At 31.9% G+C, this 21,769-nt stretch overlaps 1 long non-coding RNA gene across 1 annotated transcript; it reads right to left on the bottom strand.

Moving 5' to 3' along the window:
• Positions 1-2,133: 2,133 nt before the first annotated feature.
• On the bottom strand, positions 2,134-21,316 carry LOC128171994 (uncharacterized). The gene is made up of 3 exons (XR_008242180.1): positions 21,103-21,316; positions 16,678-16,875; positions 2,134-5,828 (listed from the first exon to the last, which is right to left on the bottom strand). It is a non-coding gene; the product is annotated as an uncharacterized LOC128171994 (long non-coding RNA).
• Between the last annotated feature and the right edge of the window lie 453 nt (positions 21,317-21,769).

Raw genomic sequence — 21,769 nt, 5'->3', positions numbered from 1 at the left:
CCTCTCATTGTTGTTGTTCTTGCGATGCTTGATTCGCGTTCTTGTATATATCAGTTAATGATATATAATACATCTTAAACAATGTCAGATATATTTCTAAATGTACCTATTGCAACAACTCTACTTCTGCAATACATTGTATCACTGTTAAAACTATCATAATTATTTTAATTAAGGACAAGTTATGTTTTAATCATTAATGAACATACAGTATCATGTGTCGCTATTTGCGTTAAAAAGTGTCACGAATCTAATGTAAACATTATAAACTGTTTGATTGCAACAATTATTAAAATTTGTCGTGATTTTTAGCCAGGCTTTGCTGAGAGCAGCCAAATCGCCAACGCTACCATTAAAAACCGAACAGCGTCAAAGTAAAAGCTACCGACATACTAATACTTTACTCTATGGCCATTAGCTGTACCCTGGGGTATTAACCTCTAACCCAGGAGCATTGAATTTCACACCTTTGGTAGAGGACTTCAAGGAAATCATAACCATGCAATTAGTTTTTTTTTTTACAGACGTGTATGGGAGTAAAAATGAAGATTTTGAAATTTTAACTTTTTGAAAAACATTTTCTTTTTCCATCAATGAGGCCCAGCTGTTGACGCCCCGAGGGTGGTAGAGCCATGAATTTCAATTTAGATTCCTGACGATTCACACCAAAACTGATAAGAATTGGCCTTGCTCTTTTCATGAGAAATTTAAAATGTAAAATTGTTAAAGCTGACATGAATTCATTAATACGCATTATTTCCCTCTATCTCCGACTACGGCCATATTAGTTGTCGATTTCTATTGTTCTGCTCATCGCTACACACCCCCTATATAAGGCCGAGAGCCCTCGTCTTGCTTCAACGCATTCAGGAATTGCATACACCCGAACACGTTACCTTGGACGAAAAGACTTGTAAAAACGCGTTTTGAACAAAAATAATATGACAACCACTTCACTGGCTAGATATAATCAATAAACGATGAAACAAGACAGACTGAAAATCCAGGCGCAGATACTTCAAAAATTCCTCGATAATTGTAGACCGTTTCCCTGTGTATGTTATAACATCGCACATGCGCAAACCACACACTGTTGCAGATCGAGCAATGTCAATTATCGCATGGATTTTATAAACGAGGAGTTTTTGTAGGAACGGATGGAAACGTTGTTACTTTCTTGGATTTATTTACTGTGTTGGATGTAGTGTCGCCGGGGTTTTCAAGAAGATGCAGACGTTATGCACTCTTTATGAACGACACACGTGTTCGATGTGCATGCGAAGTAAGGCAGCACTGTCTGTGCAAAAATAATACGGATACCTTGGACATCCTTTCAAAGAATAAATATATTTGTATTTCATTGATTGTTGTTTTCTTTATTCTTTATTACTACATTTTACTTCAATGTGTAGTTCATGCATTTAGAAGTCCGTGCAACGTGAATGCCTCGATCGGAAAGCAACCGACCGTAACTTTCTCAACCGGTATATATTCCCCAGTGGCAGAAGAGGAGCGATCGAAACTAATATGGCGACCAAATGCTTTTATGAATTCATGTCAGCTTTAACGCACTATGTACAACATGACAATGGACAGAGATCAATTGTAAAGGTCACCAGAGTGACCTAAACAATAGGCCCATGGGCCACATCGCTCACCTGAGGAACAATAGGCATGATAAAATCAGCTTAGTACAAACTATCTGGACAATGTACAATAAAACATGTAGATCCTGTAAAAATAAAATTTATTTTCCCCCTGGATATTGTTATGCTTATAATCATCAGTCCTTTCTAACAGGGTGATTTTATAGTCATATCACATGTTGAGTATTGTAGTTCTCAAAAAGATCCTAAACAATTGTCAATATATATGGGATATAAACCTTTATCAAACTCTTAACCAGCTTTCCTTGCTAATTAGTTTCTGAAAAGAAGATTTTAAAAGATTTGTTCAATATATATTCCTATGTGAAAATTTGACCTCCCCCCATTGTGGCCCCACCCTACCCCCGTGGGTCATGATTACCCCTGATTATCTCCCCTTGACAAAGGGTATGATCCTTAATTTTCACAACTTTGAATCCCCTTGAAATCCCCTAGAAGTGCTTGAACAGGTGAGCTAAAAAAGTCATATGTTTCTGATAATTTTATTAGATTTACATTTATTACATTCATGAATTAATTTTTTATACAAATATCAACAAATTTAATGATATATACAATATATAACAATGAGCAATGATTCAATGATATGTAGCTTTTCCTTCTAAAAATTAAAAATATTTTTTTTGTTATCAAACATTGATCTCTGTGTAGTATGATCCATAATCTGAGTAGAATCATCATTTGAATGAAATCTCATAGAATATACATTACAAGATTTAGATGCTGAAAAATACCCAAAGAATGACAAAGTATGTGATTCAGAGAGCAAATCAAGGAAGAAACGCTGTTGTGTATTCCAAGCATGATCTGAATTGTGCAGACATTTAAAGACTTTAAAAAATCCAAGCTTGGAACAATTTATACATAAAGATTTAAAATAGTAGGAATTTCAATCAAAGATGTCATTAGATTTATCCTTCTTTCTGAGCAGTAAATTATCCATTTTAAATATACTCAGAAAAATGTAGAGATGTCTCCGATTTCAACCAAGACCAAATTTTGTAAAATTTCACTCATTTTAGCAACTTAATTGCATGAAAAATTAGTATAGCTTTCAGGTCACAAACATGAGTTCCTAAACTTGTCTTCCTAAACATAAAATGGCATAAGCTGGACCAGCTATAATATGGAATTCATTTCCCTTAAAAAAGCATACAATTGCATTAATAACAGTAATAACAAAATGTCAGTGAGCCAATGCTACCTAGTGATACCCCTGCTCTGATGTGGATATACAAAATAAGGTAAGTTGACCTTTAACAGGAAATTGACATCCAGTTGGTGCAAAATTAAATCCCACCACATGGCATGCTTTCACAAAGAAAGTGTTTACATTTCAAGCATCTGCGATGAATATTTACTACCAATGGACAGACAGGCACACAATGGTAAAACAATATACCCCCCAGTCCGTTTGAGCAGTGTATATTTAAAGTCTCCAAAACTGGTTTGGAAAGCTCAGTAAATATAAGATAATAAATAATATGATCTGAGAAACAACAAGTTCTTAAACATTGTTTATGGTACAAATATTTTTAGTTGGTAAAATTTAACCTGATTATACCAAATATGTATTAACTGCAAATTCATAATACAATTTTATAAATACACATTTGTAAAGATACATGAAAAACACATTTTAAAAATCATATAAAATGTGTGCATTGCTTAAAAAATGCATCAGACATATAATCATTTTGGTTTGACGAATACGTTGTTTGTTCTGACAAGTAAGGATTTGATGGGACAATTTGCTATTTGTTTGTACAAATAACTTATTTATTCAGAATAATTAGGATTTGTTCAGACGAAAAGATATGTCACATTGACAGCTTTAATCATTTTCACATGACCCTTCCACAACAATGTAAAATACATATCAACAGCAGGATTACATTTACTATATGTACATGCAGTAAGCACTACTGATATTTACATTTCAAGCAGGTGTCCTCTGATTCAGTATAAGGAAACAAAAAAGAGGTGAACTTTACCTTTAGAAAATTCATTTAATTACATATTACATTGTTTGTAATAAATATATTTTCATCATTATTCCTCCTATAAAAAGTAGATTTTTGTATGTAAACAACTACTATCAAAACCACTGGGGTTTCACTAACAGCCATCGAAAAGACCTGGGAGTCATAGTTTGATCAAGCTTTAATCTGCACAAACTCTGCTTTCACAACAATTTCAGCATGTTAGGCTAAATGCTTTTCCAAAAGATTTTTAAAGATTTCTCTATATCTTCACATGTAAAAATTTGAGTCCCCCCCCTCCCCTTGTGGCCCAACCAAACACCAGATATCATGAATGGAACAAAATTCAATCAGCACTACATTAGGATGCTTCCACACAAAGGACTATGTGCGGTATGGTCAAATATCTGCCCCTGATTTCAACTAATTTTTAAATTGTATCGTATAAAAATAAAATCTTCACAAATCATTGTATAGAGGATTCCTATAACTTTGATGTTGATTTTAGTCATCATTGCTCATTCGCTGTTTATCTATGACGTCACCTAAATGACCCAATTCCCGCAAATATGCACACAAATGAAAATATTCTCATTTTTGCTCTTTATTTTGCAATCGGAAGTATAGAGCGCAGGTCTGCTCAAGTGCGATTTTAACATATGTTTTCTTCAGATAGTTTATACACATTATACTAAAAAATGGTACTTGAGCAAGCCTGCGCTCGATGTTTTCTAGTCGAAAAACCATCGGAAAACACCCATATTTTGCCACAAATCATCAATTTATCAAAATAATGCAATCTTCATGACCTCATTTCTACATTATGACGTCACTGTGGTGATAACCTTTTACACATTTATTTCCAACATGATTTTAACTATCTTTCACCTTATTTTAAAAGCTCTTTCATAAACTTTGATTTTGGGGGCAAAAAATGCATAAAACCGCACTTAGTCCTTTGAGTCTTTATAACTTTTTCCCCAAGAAACAATTATGCCAATTTTAAAATATTTCACTTTTTTAGTTTGTTTAATAAAACCACTAGTTTACAAGATTTTATTTATCACAAAACAAGCATAATGTATCATCTGCTAAGACTGAATATTCATTGATAAATTATGTCATTTTTTGGAGATAAATTTTATAATTAAGAAATGAAGCATCGAATTTAGGATCTAGTAATGACCATTTGATCATGATGTCTGAGACTGTTTGTCAATGAATTTACATGTTTCTTAGAATTTAGTACATAATTAATTTATAATATATCACATCTTTCTTTTATAAAATTAAAGATGCCACATTAATATAGGTGTTTGAATATTTATGAATGTTCATGAAGATTTTATTTGAATAATAATCTGACTGGCCTAATAGTTTATAAGAAGAATTTTATAAAAAGATTTTCTCTATATAATCCTATGTAAAAATTCATCCCCAATTGTGGCCTCACCCTATCCCAGGGACAATAATTTGAACAGACTTGAATCTACATTAATTAAGGATGCTTCCACACAAGTTCCAGCTTTTCTGCCCTAAAAATTTTTGAGAAGATTTTATAGATTTTTTCTATATAATTTTTTTGTAAAAGTTGATCCCCCATTTTTAGCCCCATCCTCACATGATTTGAACTATCTTGAATCCACAATACCTCAGGATACCCCACAGAAGTTCAATCTTTTCTGGCCATATTTGCCTTAGGCTCAGGTGAGCTAAACATTAATAAACATCATGTGACCACTTTAATAGTTATACAGTAGATAATTTAAAGAAAATAGTTACAGGCTGAGCCATTTCTGTAAAAACTGCACACCAATATCATTTCTGATAAAGAATAATATATACAATGACAACAACAGAGTTATGGCTCACTTGATTCTATAATCAAGGTAATTCAAGAAATGCTTCGCTTGAAAAGTAAAAGTTAACAAACACCACGTCAATAATACTCAAGTGAAACATATAAAGCTTAGAAAATAAATCATGGAAAAGATTTTTTACTTAAAAACTCCAATAGTTTCTTTAAATGAAGAAATGTTTGAATACACTCAATTCTCCCTTCCTTTCGAAGTATGTTGCATTCTTTGCTGAATGTTATTGTTGCTCCTTTTTTCATTAGAAATCCATTTTGTAGGTTTTTGTAGTATGAATTGTCTGCTTTGAATGATGAAATTGTAACCTGGAGAAATAAATACAAATGATATTAAGTTTAAGACTTGTAAACTAATTTTTTTCACATAATTTTTTTAACAATTAAAGGTCTTTCCACCTCATCTTTTAAAGTTTGAAATATTTTTGTTTCCATAGAATTAATAAAATGTTTCCCTGCGGTACTTCATAAAAAAGTGTCAATAGATGAAGTATGCCAATTTTTTGTTTGAGCTTGACCTTTCATCTTTAAGTCATTTTGACTGGTCAAGGTCAACCTTTCAATTTGAAGTGGTCTGACGGCCCTATAATGTAAGGTTTAAAGTTGCTAGTTTGACTTTCAGAAAAAATAACTGCTTAAGGGTGACATTGAATCGTTTTGGGATGAATAGATTGAAAGATCCTTTTGAGAAAGGCTTCAAGTCTCTATCTCTAACAGTTATTATAAAGAGGAGCCATAACAAGCATTTTGTATAAAAGTGGCAATAAACTCTACAACTTTATCTAGGTGGTTGGGGGGGGGGGGGGCTGAATTGCAATATTTTAAAATGTCTTGAGAAAGGACTTCATCCAGAAATTTTTTTCTATATATCACCTTTAACATACGAGATATTAAATTCATTAATACAAAGACTGTCAAATAACCTTGACCTTTGATCTTTAAGTCATTTTGATTGGCCAAGGTACATGCTTTAATCCTAATTGGTCCAATGTCTATGCGACATATCGTTAAAAAATTGTGTTTTTCAAGAACGTAAGTATCTTTCAGGGGCATTAACTGCTAGAAGGCGAAGGGGCTTTTTGGTATGAATAAACTGGAAGATCCTCTATGTGAGCTACATACATTAGTTAAAGTTCCAAGTCCCATCTCTTTTGTTTTAGAGGAGTGGCATAAACAATTTTTTCATACACATATGCAATAACTCTATAAGTTCCGGGAGTTATAAAGCAAAGGGTCATTTGGTACCATAACTTTTGATGGCCAATTAGATGAGAAAACAAGAGGCCTATGGGCCATATCGCTCACCTGAGGAACAAAAGGTATGATAAAATCAGCTTAATGGAGTCATAATACAAACTATCTGGACAATATAGTGTAATACATGTAGATTCTGTATAAATAATCAAAGGCTGGAACGGCCACAAAGGCATCGAGCTGACATTTCATTTTGTATAGAATGATATCAATAATGTGAATTTCTGTACTTATAGTCGTATATCAAATAAAATCAGAATAAAAAAGTAAATTAATAATGTTCTGTGCTGCTTTAGAAATAAAAATCAGTATATTTCCTTGTAAAGTAGGTACTGATGCGTTTATAATACAATAACTCATCATGGTTACAAAAATCGTAGAAATTTCAAAGTTCAAACATAGGTAATCACAGATTACAAAGCTCACCGAGACGATGCATCACCCTTATGAGACATCACCTTTATGAGACCACCTTCATCATTTAATATGAAAATCATACTTTATGATCTTGCATATTAATGGATTCTGTTTTGACACAATATCATATATCATTTAAAAAAATTGTATGATAATCATATGTTCATATGTTAATCAATACAATAATATAAAATCAAATATTGCATTCTATCATACTTAAAATATATATAATACAATAAAATATCGTAATAATGACAATGAGAAAATGATATTGTAACGTATTGTAATGATATGACTTGGTATTGTGTTAACCTTTATTGTATTTGATCACATAATACAATATCATAATATATAATACAATATAGTATCATATGATACAATATCATATTACATAAAACATCGTAACATTGAACCGTATGATATTGTATTGTATAATATAGTATGATAGTGTATTGTATAATATAGTATGATATTGCATTGTATGCTACTGTATCATATTTGATACATAATATAATATTGTATCATATAATACAATATAATTGGATACAACATTGTATCATATCAAATGATATAATGTCATGTGATAAAGTAAAACATTATATAATATTATTATAACTAAATATTGTATCATATGATACAATTATATATATATAACAATGTCATATAATAAATTTTCAGGTGATATTATAATAAACCAATATCATTTTATACATTATCGCATGATACGATATTATATTATATCACAATTTCATATAATACAATTTCATGTGATATTATAATAATTCTATATTACAGAAACCAATATCATATCATACAATATCTTATTATTCAATATTACAGAATATACAATATTGTATCATAGGATACAATATTATATTTTGCAATATCATATGTAACAGTATCATGTAATAAAATATTAAATTAATTATACAATTAATATAATATAATACAACATTGAATCATTATATACAATACTATACATTCATGATACAATATCATATCATAAAATATCAAAAAAATTGATACAATATCATATCGTATCATATAACTTTTTACAATATAACATATTTTCTCGCATTATCACCGGTGTGAGATCGGTTTGACCGGTGTGAGACAGCAGTGTGAGATTTTTCTGTCTTACACTGTGTATTACTACACCGTTTTAAAACGTAAACAAACGTTGTCTGCTGTAGGGAAATGCAAAATAGTGCATTGAGATTATCCATTAAGTAATTGTGTTGCTTAATTAATAACAATTTTTCATATTTTAATTGAAAAAAATGTCGTATGCTTTCATTTAACTTGCACTATTTGAAGCACGCAGAGGGATAAACCGAAAGTAATCTTTTGAACGTCATAACATTAGAAAGTTGTCAAACATCATTTTTAAGCTAATATAATGCGAGAAAAATAATCATTCATTATATACTCGTAAGGGATAGTGAAATTCCCACACTCGTAATAATGAATGATTCTATTAATATTATATTGTATCATATTATACAGTAGAGTTTCATATCATACAATACTATATCACAGGAATCATGTTATATCATTTAACAAAAACCACACCTATCTATCAATCAGGTTTGAGTGAGAATTCTTTAGCATCCTTGATAATGGAGATCAGGCTCTGCATCTGAAGCAACCTCTGTGTTTCATTTATAATATAGCTAAATCAACTATGCAAGCTATCATCAATAAAACATGTGACCTGTTCCAAAAAACTAAACTTCATCCAGCATCCGAAACCTATGGCTCAGATTCAGCATTCAAGCCTGTCAGGTGCATCAGTATCATAAGACGCACCATCCACACAAGTTTGATGAAGTTAGGACCAGGAGTAGCTAAGATATAATCATTAGAAGGCACCTGCTCAAAAAACTTTAACCAGCTCTAAAAACCTTAACCTTCTCCAGAATCCAAAACCTTTGGCTTAGATTCAACATTCAAGCCTGTCAGGTGCATCAGTATCATAAGACATACCATCCATACAAGTTTGGTGAAGTTAAGACCAGTAGTACTGAAGATATAATCATCAGAGGGCACCTACTCAAAAAACTTTAACCAGCTCTAAAAACCTTAACCTCCTCCAGCATCCGAAACCTCTAGCTCAGATTCAGCACTCAAGCCTGTCTGGTGCATCATTATCATATGACACACCATCCATGCAAGTTTGGTGTAGTACGGACCAGCAGTAACTTAGATATTGCTATCAAAGGGCACCTGCAACAAAAACTTTAAACTGCTCCAAAAACCTTAACCTCCTCCAGCATCTGAAATTTAGGACCCAGATTCAGCATCCAAGTCTTTCAAGTCCATAAGAAGGTCCAGATGCATCATCCATGCAAGTTTGGTGAATATAGGACAAGTAATAGCTTAGATACAGGACCTGCAACAAAAACTTTAACCAGGTCTGGACGCCAACGCCGAGGGTATAGCATAAGCTCCCCTTGACTTCGTCTCGGTGAGCTAAAAATAAATTATTTTCTTTCTGCTTTAAACAGTCTTTGAATGCTATTACTAGGTCAGGCGTGGATCGAAAATTAATCTTTAGGGGGATCGCTACTAAGCCAGTTAATTGTTGCAGGAGCAGGAAAAACTTAAATATTTTCTATTGTCACATTTATTTCTAGAACTTAATTTATCCACCAAATAATGGAGATAAAGTTTAAAATCAATAAACGTCTAGATTTAATATTTGACTACAAGTGCCTAGATTCTAGGAAATAGACTATAAACACGAGGCATGATTTTTACTGCGAAACTGAAAGGGTCAAATAAAACAATGTGGTCTAAATTTAAATGACAATAACATTCGCAGGGGTGAACAAGTACTATCTAAAATGCTCAACCAAACCAACAGCATTATCATGTTTATTTATTGAAACAAAATCACTTTATCGCTTACATTTATTTTGGAGACCCTACACGATAACAAATAAATTTACATAACAAATTTTATTTCTATCGAGCGTGGTCTTCAATTATTGTTGTTAAGATCTGGGCGAGATTCTGACTTAGAGGCGTTCAGTCATAATCCCTCAGATGTTAGCTTCGCACCATTGGCTTATCAGCCAAGCACATAAACCAAATGTCTGAACCTGCGGTTCCTCTCGTACTGAGCAGGATTACCGTTGCAACGACTGCAGTCATCAGTAGGGTAAATTTAACCTGTCTCACAACGATCTAAACCCAGCTCACGTTCCCTATGTAAGCGATAAACTAGAATACTATTTAGTGATTTTTTTTTTTTTTACACCTTATTGTATTCATCTGCCATTTCTTGATTAAGCAAATTTATACTTATGCAATGTGTTTTCAATAAGCAAGGAGGCAAAGTTGTTTTTTTTTGTACACAGTTTAGTTGAATAAATGGAATAAAAATCTTGTAATATAACGTTTAATATACTTTGAGGAACTTATATTTTATGGGCATTTAAAAGGCAGTGCAGAGCATGAATTATGGACGATTGCCACTCCAGAAGATTGCTAGAAGGGTGGCAAGCATTAGCTCGATGCCTTAAAAATCCATTTCCCCCCTGCATATTCTTATGTTTATTATCATTAGTCCATTTTCTAACAGAATGATTTTAGAGTCATATCACATTCAGCATTGCAGTTCTCAAAAGACCCTAAACAATTGTTTATATACAGGATATAAACCTACATTAACCTATAAACTCTTAACCCCTTGTGAGGCCCAAGAATCGTCCAGTCTTAACAATTTTAAAGAATCAGCAATATGTCAAAATGATTGCATAAAATGATTGTAAAAATATATATCATAACATTTCAGCTTTTGTGAATAGCTAAAATTTAATATTTCAAGGCCAAGGTTTACCTCATGTAAGTTCAGGTGAGGGTGGAGCCTATTTTGAAAGAGGGAAACCAGCTCTCTAGTGTACACATGTCTATATACACGGGGTTTTAAAATGCTCTCAACAGAAGTTTTCCGATAATCAAGAAAAATATTGTATTTATATATTTTGTTTGTTAGAACAAGTTTCTGAGGGGATCTACTGAGATTTTATTGCAATGTTTTATGCAATATGTGATCATTGTACCCTACTCCGTTACTGATGCATTTATTAAGGTCTTACGTTTCCAACGGAAGACCTTATAGTTTTCGTACAGTTTCTTATTATTAAGGTCTTCCGTTTCCTACGGAAGACCTTATAGTTTTCGTACAGTTTCTTCTACTTATTTTTTTTTCCCCCACAAATTTTGTGCACGCGATTTCTCGGAAACTATCCAACCGATTTACACATTTTTTTCACAGATGATAGGAAGTAATCTGAATTTATTTTGATTTTAATATTTTTGCCGTCGTCACTTCCGGTACCGAATTATTGCTGATTTTGTAACTTTTTCAACCCATTTTGTGCACGCTTCATCTCAAAAACTATCAGATATGAATATGAAATTTTCAGGATTGGTAGACCATAGCCTGAAGTTGTGCCTTTTGTTTTTGTTTTACGCCATTGGCGCCGTTCTTAAGAGCTCACTATGGCTCGAAAGTTGGGTACGAATTTTGTTTCCATTCTTTGTACACACGATTTCTCAGAGATGGCTCGATAGATTTTCTTGAGATTTTTAGGAGTGATAGAAAAAAAATATATAATATAGAGGATTCATTTTTCATTTTTTCAAAGTTCATTTCCTGTCGTCCGTTTCAAGTCCCACGACAAAAAGCTTGTGATATTCAGATCTCAAAACTGATAAGGACTTGAGCATTAACACTTTGAAGGATTATAGACTTAAAGTTGTAAATGTCTTTCAACCATTTTGTTTTGTCCGTCATAACTTCCGGTCGTCACCGGAAGCACTTCAAAAATTAGTTTTTCTTTTGCATTAAATTTGTTTCATATGAAATTGAAATATAAGTAATAATCCTTACATATGTGATGTATCCGGTGTTAAATCAAAACAAAAAACTCGACTTCCGGTGAGATATCTCAAATATCTCAGTGAGCGTTTTTTTGATAAATGTTTAACCCACAAGATCTCAGAAAGTCAAGTGATCATTACACGAAACTTATATAGATAATAGACATTCGATAGAAAATGTGTTTAATCGTTTTCATTTTGTCAACCATCACTTCCGGTTCTCACCGGAAGGGTTCAAACAAATCAAGCTGTTTGAAAGTTTCAGTGTTTTTCTTTGACAATTTTAGTAAAATTGATAAACAATAAAGTACAAGTGTCTAATGTTCATAAAATACATGAACTAACTTTTTTTTTTCACTGAGCATTTCCGTTTCCCCGTTTCCTGTCAAGAGACACAAAAACCCCCAAAAAACAATTACTCCACAAGATTTCAAAAATGGTGATGACTTGAACAACCAAACTTTGTGGGATGATAGCCCTAAGTATGTATCCGTGTTTACATTTTTTATTTGAATTGTCGTCAATTCCGGTCGTCACCGGAAGTACTTTAAATATTTTTTCTCTATTTTTTTTTCAATGGACTGAATACCGGTATATTATTACACGATCTTATATATGTTAAATAAGCAAACATATTCTACTTCCGGTCAGTTATATCAAATATCTTAGGTACCTAGCCTTGTAAAAAATTGATACCAGCGAGATTTTAGTCACTGTAAGTGACTGAGACACAAAGTTTTATAAATGATAGACAATCGATAGAAGATATGTTTAACAGGTTTTCTTTTGTCAACCGTCACTTCCGGTACTCACCAGAAGAGTTCAAACAATTCATTTTTTTCACAAATTTAACTGATTATCTTTGGTGTGTCATCTTCCATGATTAACAGTGGTGTACACTAAACAAATGTATATAAAAAAAAAAACCAGCTTTTATTTTCATAAACCTCTTTTGTTCGTCCGTTTCCGGTCTCGAGACAAAAAACCTAGATTCACCAAGATCGCAGATTTGGCAGAGAATATCTATATTTCATCATATCATATGAAAACAAAATCGGACGGAAGACCTACTCATTACTCGTAACGAGATCTAGTTATTTTTTTTTTTCCACAAATTTTGTGCACGCGATTTCTCAGAAACTATCCAACCGATTTACACAATTTTTTCACAGATGATAGGAAGTGATCTGAATTTATTTTGTTTTTAATATTTTTGCCGTCGTCACTTCCGGTACTGATTTATTGCTGATTTTGTAACTTTTTCGACCCATTTTGTGCACGCTTCATCTCGAAAACTATCAGAGATATGAATATGAAATTTTTAGGTTAGGTAGACCATAGTCTGAAGTTGTGCCTATTGTTTTTGTTTTACGCCATTGGCGCCGTACTTAAAAGCTCACTATGGCTCGAAAATTGGGTACGAATTTTGTTCCCCTTCTTTGCACACACGATTTCTCAAAGATAACTCGATAGATTTTCTTGAAATTTTTAGGAGTGATAGAAATAAATTATATCTCAAGTATCCGATGTTTAATTTTTTCAAAGTTCATTTCCTGTCGTCCGTTTCCTGTCCCGCGACAAAAAGCTTGTGACATTGAGATCTCAAAAATGATAATGACTTGAGCATTCAGACTTTGTAGGATTATAGAACTATAGTTGTCTTTAAACTATTTTGTTTTGTTCGTCAGAACTTCCAGTCGTCACCGGAAGCACTTCAATTTTTTTATAATTTTGCATTTAATTTGTTTAATAAAGAATTGAAATAAAAGTAATAATCCTTACATATTTCATGTATCCGATGTTAAATAAAAACAAAAATTCCACTTCCAGTGAAATATCTCAAATATCTCAGAAAGCGTTTTTTAGATAAATGTTTTACCCGCGAAATCTCAGAAAGTAAAGTGATCAATTCTCGAAACTTATATAGATAATAGACATTCGATAGAAAATGCGTGTAATCGCTTTCATTTTGTCAACAGTCACTTCCGGTCCTCACCGGAAGGGTTAAAACAAATCAAGCTGTTTGAAAGTTTAACTGTTTTTCTTTGACAATTTTAGTTCAATTAATAAACAATAAAGTACAAGTGTCTAATGTTCAAGTAATACTAAGTTTTTACTTTCGCTGAGTATTTCCGTTTGTCCGTTTCCTGTGAAGAGACAAAAAAAACCCCAATAACTCCATGAGATCTCAAAAACAGTGATGATTTGAACAACCAAACTTTGTGAGATGATAGCCCGGAGTATGTATCCATGTTTACATTATTTTGTTTGAATTGTCGTCACCGAAAGCACTTAAAAATATTTTTTTCCTTATTATTTTTTTTTTTTACATGGAATGAATACCAGTATATCATTACACGATCTTATATATGTTAAATAAGCAAACATATTCTTGAAATCTTATATATGTTAAATAAGCAAACATATTCTACTTCCTGTCAGTTATATCAAATATCTTAGGTACCTATCCTTTTTACAAATTTGATACCCGCGAGATTTTAGTCACTGTAAGTGATTGAGACACAAACATTTATGAATGATAGACAATTGATTGAAGAATTATTGTTTATTAGGTTTCTTTTGTCAACCGTCACTTCCGGTACTCACGAAAAGAGTTCATACAATTCATGTTTTTAACAAGTTTAACTGATTGTCTTTGGTATTTCATCTAGTCTAAGGATAATAAACAGTGATGTACACTAGGCAAATGTATAAAGAAAAACTAGCTTTTATGTTCATTAATCACTTCCTTTTGTCCGTTTCCGGTCTCGATACAAAAAACCTAGTTTCACCAGGATCTCAGATTTGGCAGAGAGTATCGATATTTCATTGTATCACATAAAACAAAATCGGACGGACGACCTACTCGTTACTCGTAACGAGATCTAGTTCAATATATGTTTGTATATGTGAGTGAGCTCAGATCAGCTGCTAAAGTGCACCAGATGCGCATGTACCAGAGTTGTCTGTACTTGTTCCCTTTCCTGTTTCGGCTCGTGATGAAATTTCTCAAAGAAATATAATAACTAACGTTATAAATTGTGGACACAACATTTGATTTAATTTAATTCTATGTTCTCAATTATTCACAAACATCTTTATTAATTTAATAAAAGAATGTTTTCATGGATGATCAGCATTACGTAAATTTTACAGACTGCAGGTAATTAGCGTGTTTGTTGTGGTACACAAATCAAGTATGAGTAAATTTTTTATTCCTATCTTTAAATTTTTAATGGCAGAATTTTAATCTCCGCCAAACAGTAGTTTCTTTTCCTCATAGTGCTAAAAGACATGGCGTTTTATCTTCAAGGTATGCATCAAGAGACAAAAGTTAATTGCACGATCATTGCAAGCACTAGACATGGTATACACAGGACAAGTAAACAAATGTCAATCTTTTTCTTACATCCAATCTGGGGCCTAAATATAGATGATTGACAGGGTTACACTGACCAAGTAAATTTGAAGGTGGTGTTTATTTTCTCATTGTAATCATTTAATTTAAACCATTAATTGTTATTGATTTTAACTTGAATATTAGTCATTAATCCCCCAGGATAAAATAAGACTTTTGATCATATCTCAAATATAGATCTTTGTCAACTATGCAAGGTGTAATGTGATTTGATTTTAAGAAAAACATTTTTTACCAGTTTTTTACCAGTTTTTACTTTATATATTTGTATGTAAAAATTTGAACCCCCCTTCAAATTGTGAACCCAGTACCCTATCCCCAGGAGTCATGATTTTCAAAATTTTGAATCTTCATTACCTGAGGATGCTACCACATAAGTTTCAGCTTTTCTGTCTTATTGGTTTCTGAGAAGAAGATTTTTAAAGATTTACTCTTTATATTCACATGTAAAAATTTGACCCCCATTGTGGCCTCACCCAATCCCCGGGGGTCATGATTTTCACAGTTTGAATCTACACTACCTGAGGATGTTTCCATACAAGTTTCAGCTTTTCTGGTCAAATGGTTTTTGAAATGTTTTTTAAAATTTCTGAAAAAAATTCATTAAATTCCTTATTACTGTATACAGGATTATTTTCGCCCTGTTTTGTTTTTGTCCTTCTATGATTGCAAACAGTTTCGCCCTGTCTTGAATTTTAATCCTCCAATTTTGGAGGATAAAATATATCCTCCAAAACTGAGGTTGCCTAGACCTGTTTAAAGTATTTTTTTCAGCACTATTCAAATCTTCTTTACCCACTGATGCTTTGTGCCAAGTTTGGATTAAATTGACCCAGTGATTCTGGAGAAGAAGATGAAAATGTTACTGTCAGACAAACAGATGGACAGACTAATGCCAAGAAAAAAGTGATCTGAAAAGCTCACTTGAACGTTCAGCCCAGGTGAGCTAAACATAATAATGAACCCACCATGATTTGAACAAACTTGGTTATAGTTTTCACACAAGTTTAAGATTTTCTGGCCAAATGGATTTTGAGAGGATTTGACATACTTTTAATCATCAATACCAAGCAAGATATAGCTACACAAAGAGCTGAGGTCGAGTCAAATCACTAAGCTTATGCAATATTGCTTAAAATTATTTTTGTTGAAATTATTTTCCTTAAATTTTAGACTCACTTTTGTTCCTTGAACCAGAATTCCAAAATTTCCCCTCTCTCCAAACAATGAGTAAGGTAGAGCACAAAGAATCTGTCCAACATGCTGACCTTGTAAATCTGATCCAACATGAAGTGGATTAGAAATTTTTCTTTCACATTTTCTTAGGCTGCGTACAGTTTGGTTTGAAGTTTCTTCATCTGACCAATATTTCTTAACCTGTAAAAAAAAATTATGTTCCAATATTATTATATCATAATATTATATACTTTTGTGAAATCCAGTAATCTGATTAGTCACTAAGATATCATTATTTTTTCATAATGACCGCTGAAAGCATATATTGACTCGCACGAGCTGTCTCGTTTTCACTTTCGCTTCGGTCAAATATGGCGTCGAATACAAAAGCTCGCAGGTTTGTGAGTTTTAGTGAGGAAGATTTAAAAGAAATAGTAAACAACTCTGAGGCCGGCTATAATGGAAGACTTCATCGTTGCTTGAAACGAGCTAGGCTTAGTTGATTTACTACTACTTTGACAAGCTTTCTTGCAAAAAATTAGAATACCTTACCACACATTTCTGCAAAATACTAGAGTATGCAATCTCCTACATAATCTTTTTGAAAAAACACTTGTCAATGAATTGGTGATATAAAAATAAAAAAATATACAGCACAGGAAAATTCACTATATTGGAGCTTCACCGGGGTGTGAACTCACGACCTATGAAACCTGCCCTCCTAGCCACCGCTCTAACCACTTGGCCATCTAGGCATATATCTAAATGTCAATCAAATTAAAAATGATTTTAAATAATAATAATTTTTCTGAAACTCTTTATAAAGAGGAGATACAAAAAAGATGCTCGAGGAACATGTCGTCTGACCTTAATTTTATTACTGTTATTGTTACACATAGTTATAAGTTGTTTTTATGTTGAAAAAATTGACACTTTTTATTGCCTTATTAATAAGATCAATGTAGATAAAATAATACATATATGTGATATCTATTCTTCATTTATTTGTTATTCAGGTTGTGAGAGATTTACAATTATTGTTCATTATTATGATTTATGTTGTACATTATATTATGAGGACTGATGCACAATGAAAAGAAACTCCTGTTGTTAGTTTTGGAAGTAATATTCAATAAATTCTGAAACATTTTCATTAAAATTATTTATGCTTTACAACAACAGTATATCACTATTTCTGTAAAGATTAGGAAGATATACATTGTACTAATTAATTTTGAAAATTATATAATTTGATAAATATGGACTCAATGCATGGTCAATATGCATTTATAATGACCCATGTTGACATATATTGACCTCGTATATATGGAGGATATCAACTTCGGGCTAGCGCCCTCGGTCGATATCCTCCATGTATCTTCGGTCAATACTGTCATCCTGGGTCATTATAAATGCATATTAACCTACATTGAGTCCATATTTGTATATTACATTACATTATATTATATTATTATATTAAGATTGCCATCGACGTTTTCCAGTTTTTTCCACCCTTATTTTGTCAAAAATATATTCTGGAAAGGAATCTAAATACTCCAGGGCTGTGTTATATACAATAACTAGTGACAAGAATGACAAAGTTGTAAATATTTTCAGTCTCATAAAATGATCTTTGATAAGCAAAACTTAAAATAAAACCACTCATTTACCTTTATCAAGGTCTTCCGTTTGAAGACCTTATTGTTTTCATTCAGGTTTTTTTTCCCTATTCTTTTTTTTTTTCTTCTAAATTTTGTATATGCCATTTCTCAAACATAGGTAATCACAGATTACAAATCTGTGCAACTTGAATCAATATAGTAATATAAAATATGATATTGCATCCTATGATACTATACAATATTGTGTTATATGATATATCATGTGATACAATATAATACTGTAAAATACAGTGAACAATATAATAAGGTTACATATGAAATTGTATTAAGATATGATATTGTATCATTAAATATAATGATATTGTATGTTTTAAATATTTTTGTATTTCATCACATAAACAATATGATAATATAATTATATATAGTATCATATGACATAATCACAATATTGAAAGATATGATATTATATTCTAAGATATGATACCATGATATAAAGTATGATACTGTATCATATGATAATGTTTTGTATGATATTGTATCATATATGATATATTATATGATATTGAATAATGATACAATATAATGTGATACAACAATGTATCTTGTTATATAATACAAGATCATATGATGCAATATCATATCATATGAAACAATCAGTTGTTATAATTATATATGTGATACAATTATGCAATTCATAATGCAATATCATTAACCATATTGAACAAGATATCTGTGAGCCAATGCTCACTAGTGATACCCCCGCTCTGATGTGAATATGCAAAATAAGCAAAGTCGACATTTAACTGAAAGCTGGCATCCGATTGGTACAGAAATATATCCAACAATATGGCATGCCTAAACAAATAGTGTGTTAAAATTTCAAGCCTCTGCGATAAACAGCTGCTGAGAAATCTTAGAGGAAAATTTGTTTGAAAATTTTGGCTAAAATAAACAAAGTACTCTTTTAACAGGAAGATGACGTCCAATTGGTACAAAAATATATCCCACAATATGGCATGCCTTAACAAACACTGTGTAAAAATTTCAAGCATCTCCGATAAATAGCTGCTGAGAAATCTTTGACGAAAATTTGTTTGAAAATTTTGGCAAAAAATAAACAAAGTCATTATTTAACAGGATGTTGACGTCCGATAGATACAAAAATATATCCCACGATATGGCATGCCAAAACAAATAGTGTGTTAAAATTTCAAGCATCTGCGAAAAATAGCTGCTGAGAAATCTTTGACAAAAATTTGTTTGAAAATTTTGGCTAAAAATAAACAAAGTCGTCATTTAACAGGAAGTTGACACCCGATTGGTACAGAAATATATCCCACGATATAACATGCCTATACAAATATTGTGTAAAAATTTCAAGCATCTGCGATAAATAGTTGCTGAGAAATCTTTGACGAAAATTTGTTTGAAAATTTTGGTTAAAAAATAAGCAAAGTCGTCATTTAAGAGGAAGTTGACGTCCGGTTGATACAAAAATATATCCCACAATATGGCATGCCTAAACAAATAGTGTGTTAAAATTTCAAACATCTGCGAGAAATAGCTGCTGAGAATTCTTTGACGGAAATTTGTTTGAAAATTTTGGCAAAAAATAAACTAAGTCGTCATTTAACAGGAAGTTGACGTTTGATTGGTACAAAAATACATCCCACGATATAGCATGCCTATACAAATACTGTGTAAAAATTTCAAGCATCTGCGATAAACAGTTGCTGAGAAATCTTTGACGAAAATTTGTTTGAAAATTTTGGTTAAAAAATAAGCAAAGTCGTCATTTAACAGGAAGTTGACGTCCGATTGGTACAAAAATATATCCCACGATATGGCATGCCTTAACAAACACTGTGTTAAAATTTCAAGCATCTGCGATAAATAGTTGCTGAGATAAATGCGACAGAAATTTTTGTTACGGACGGACAGACAGACGGACAGACAGACAGACAGACGGACGGACGGACGGACGGACGGACAGACAGACACACAAGGGTAAAACAGTATACCCCCTCTCCTTCGTAGCGGGGGTATAATCATATGATACAATGAAATATATAGTATAATATTGTATTATATGATACAATATCTTTTAACAATACCATTTGATAAAATACTATTTCATATAATACAATATCGTTTTATAATATACATTATCATATATAACAAAATCAGGATACAATATCATAATATACAAAAAGTTTGATACAATATCACATTGTATCATGTTATTTTTTTACAATGTAATATTATATGAAATATTATTGCATCATACAATACAATAGTGTATCATATCATACAATACTGTTTAATAAAAACATGATTGTTATATCATTTAACAACAAACACATCTATCAAGCAAGTTTGAGTAAGGTAGGAGTTTTTTTTTTTTTTTTTAGCTTTCTTGATAATGGAGATTAGGCTCTGGGTCTGAACCTAACTCTGTGATTCATATTCTGTGATGCTTATTATATACCCCATTGGAATTTTGACACTTTTTATGAGTTTCTGATTAATAAGCATTCATTAATTTGGTAGTTATTGTCAGAAGTTCTTTTGTAAAACAGAGTCCATGCTATTTTCATGAACACTTTTCCAATTTTCATGGAATATCCGTAGAATTTCATAGAAGTTTTTCAGCCGGGATAAGCAAGATGATTTCAGATTACCTCCCAAACACTGAAGGAGACACACTATTTGGTATACATGCAGACATGATTGTGTCTTCATACACAGTTAAAAATATATGACTATCTTGGTAGTTGGTAGACTACTTCTACCACAGAATACTTACTTCTACTACAGCACATAAGTTGTCCTCTTCTGTAGTTGGATGGCAGATCACAGCATCTGGTACAGCAACAAATCTACCATCATCCCCAATATCCAAAGAGTATTTTTCAACATTAGATCCAGATCTAAAATAGTTATGTAAATTGCTTACATTATGAAAATAAATAACATAGCTGAATTTGTTAATTAACACATAATCTACTGTTATATTTAGTAGTATTTTATCACTATATAACTCTATATAGATGAATAGTCTTTAATTAAAATATTAGTCCATCCAAAAAAATATTGACCAGTCAATATGTTTTCAATATTTACAGACTGGGAATAACATTGGTTGATTTGTAGAGCGGGCCCTAATAAACTTTCACGACTCAAAAACATGTATCACGGCAGATAAAGAGATGACAGGGTTTTTTTTAAAGGTAATCCCAGTGTTTTAGAAATTTGTGTCAAACCAAACTTTTTTAAAAAATTGAACAGTTAAAACAACTTATAAATAATCTTACTACAGAAGCCACATATTTATATCTTTGCATGTTTGCTTTCCTACAGTGACCTTCAGCTCACAATGTCCAACAATTCAAGAGCGAGATTTCAACACAATGAAGCAGAATCTTAATTATTAAATTATGCACCAAAATATATTGAATTAGGTTATAATTTAA

Source organism: Crassostrea angulata, chromosome 2 (genome assembly GCF_025612915.1).
Source record: "Crassostrea angulata isolate pt1a10 chromosome 2, ASM2561291v2, whole genome shotgun sequence".
NCBI lineage: Eukaryota > Metazoa > Mollusca > Bivalvia > Ostreida > Ostreidae > Magallana > Magallana angulata.
Note: the sequence above shows the minus strand (reverse complement) of the source record. Positions and strands in the feature narration are given on the sequence as shown.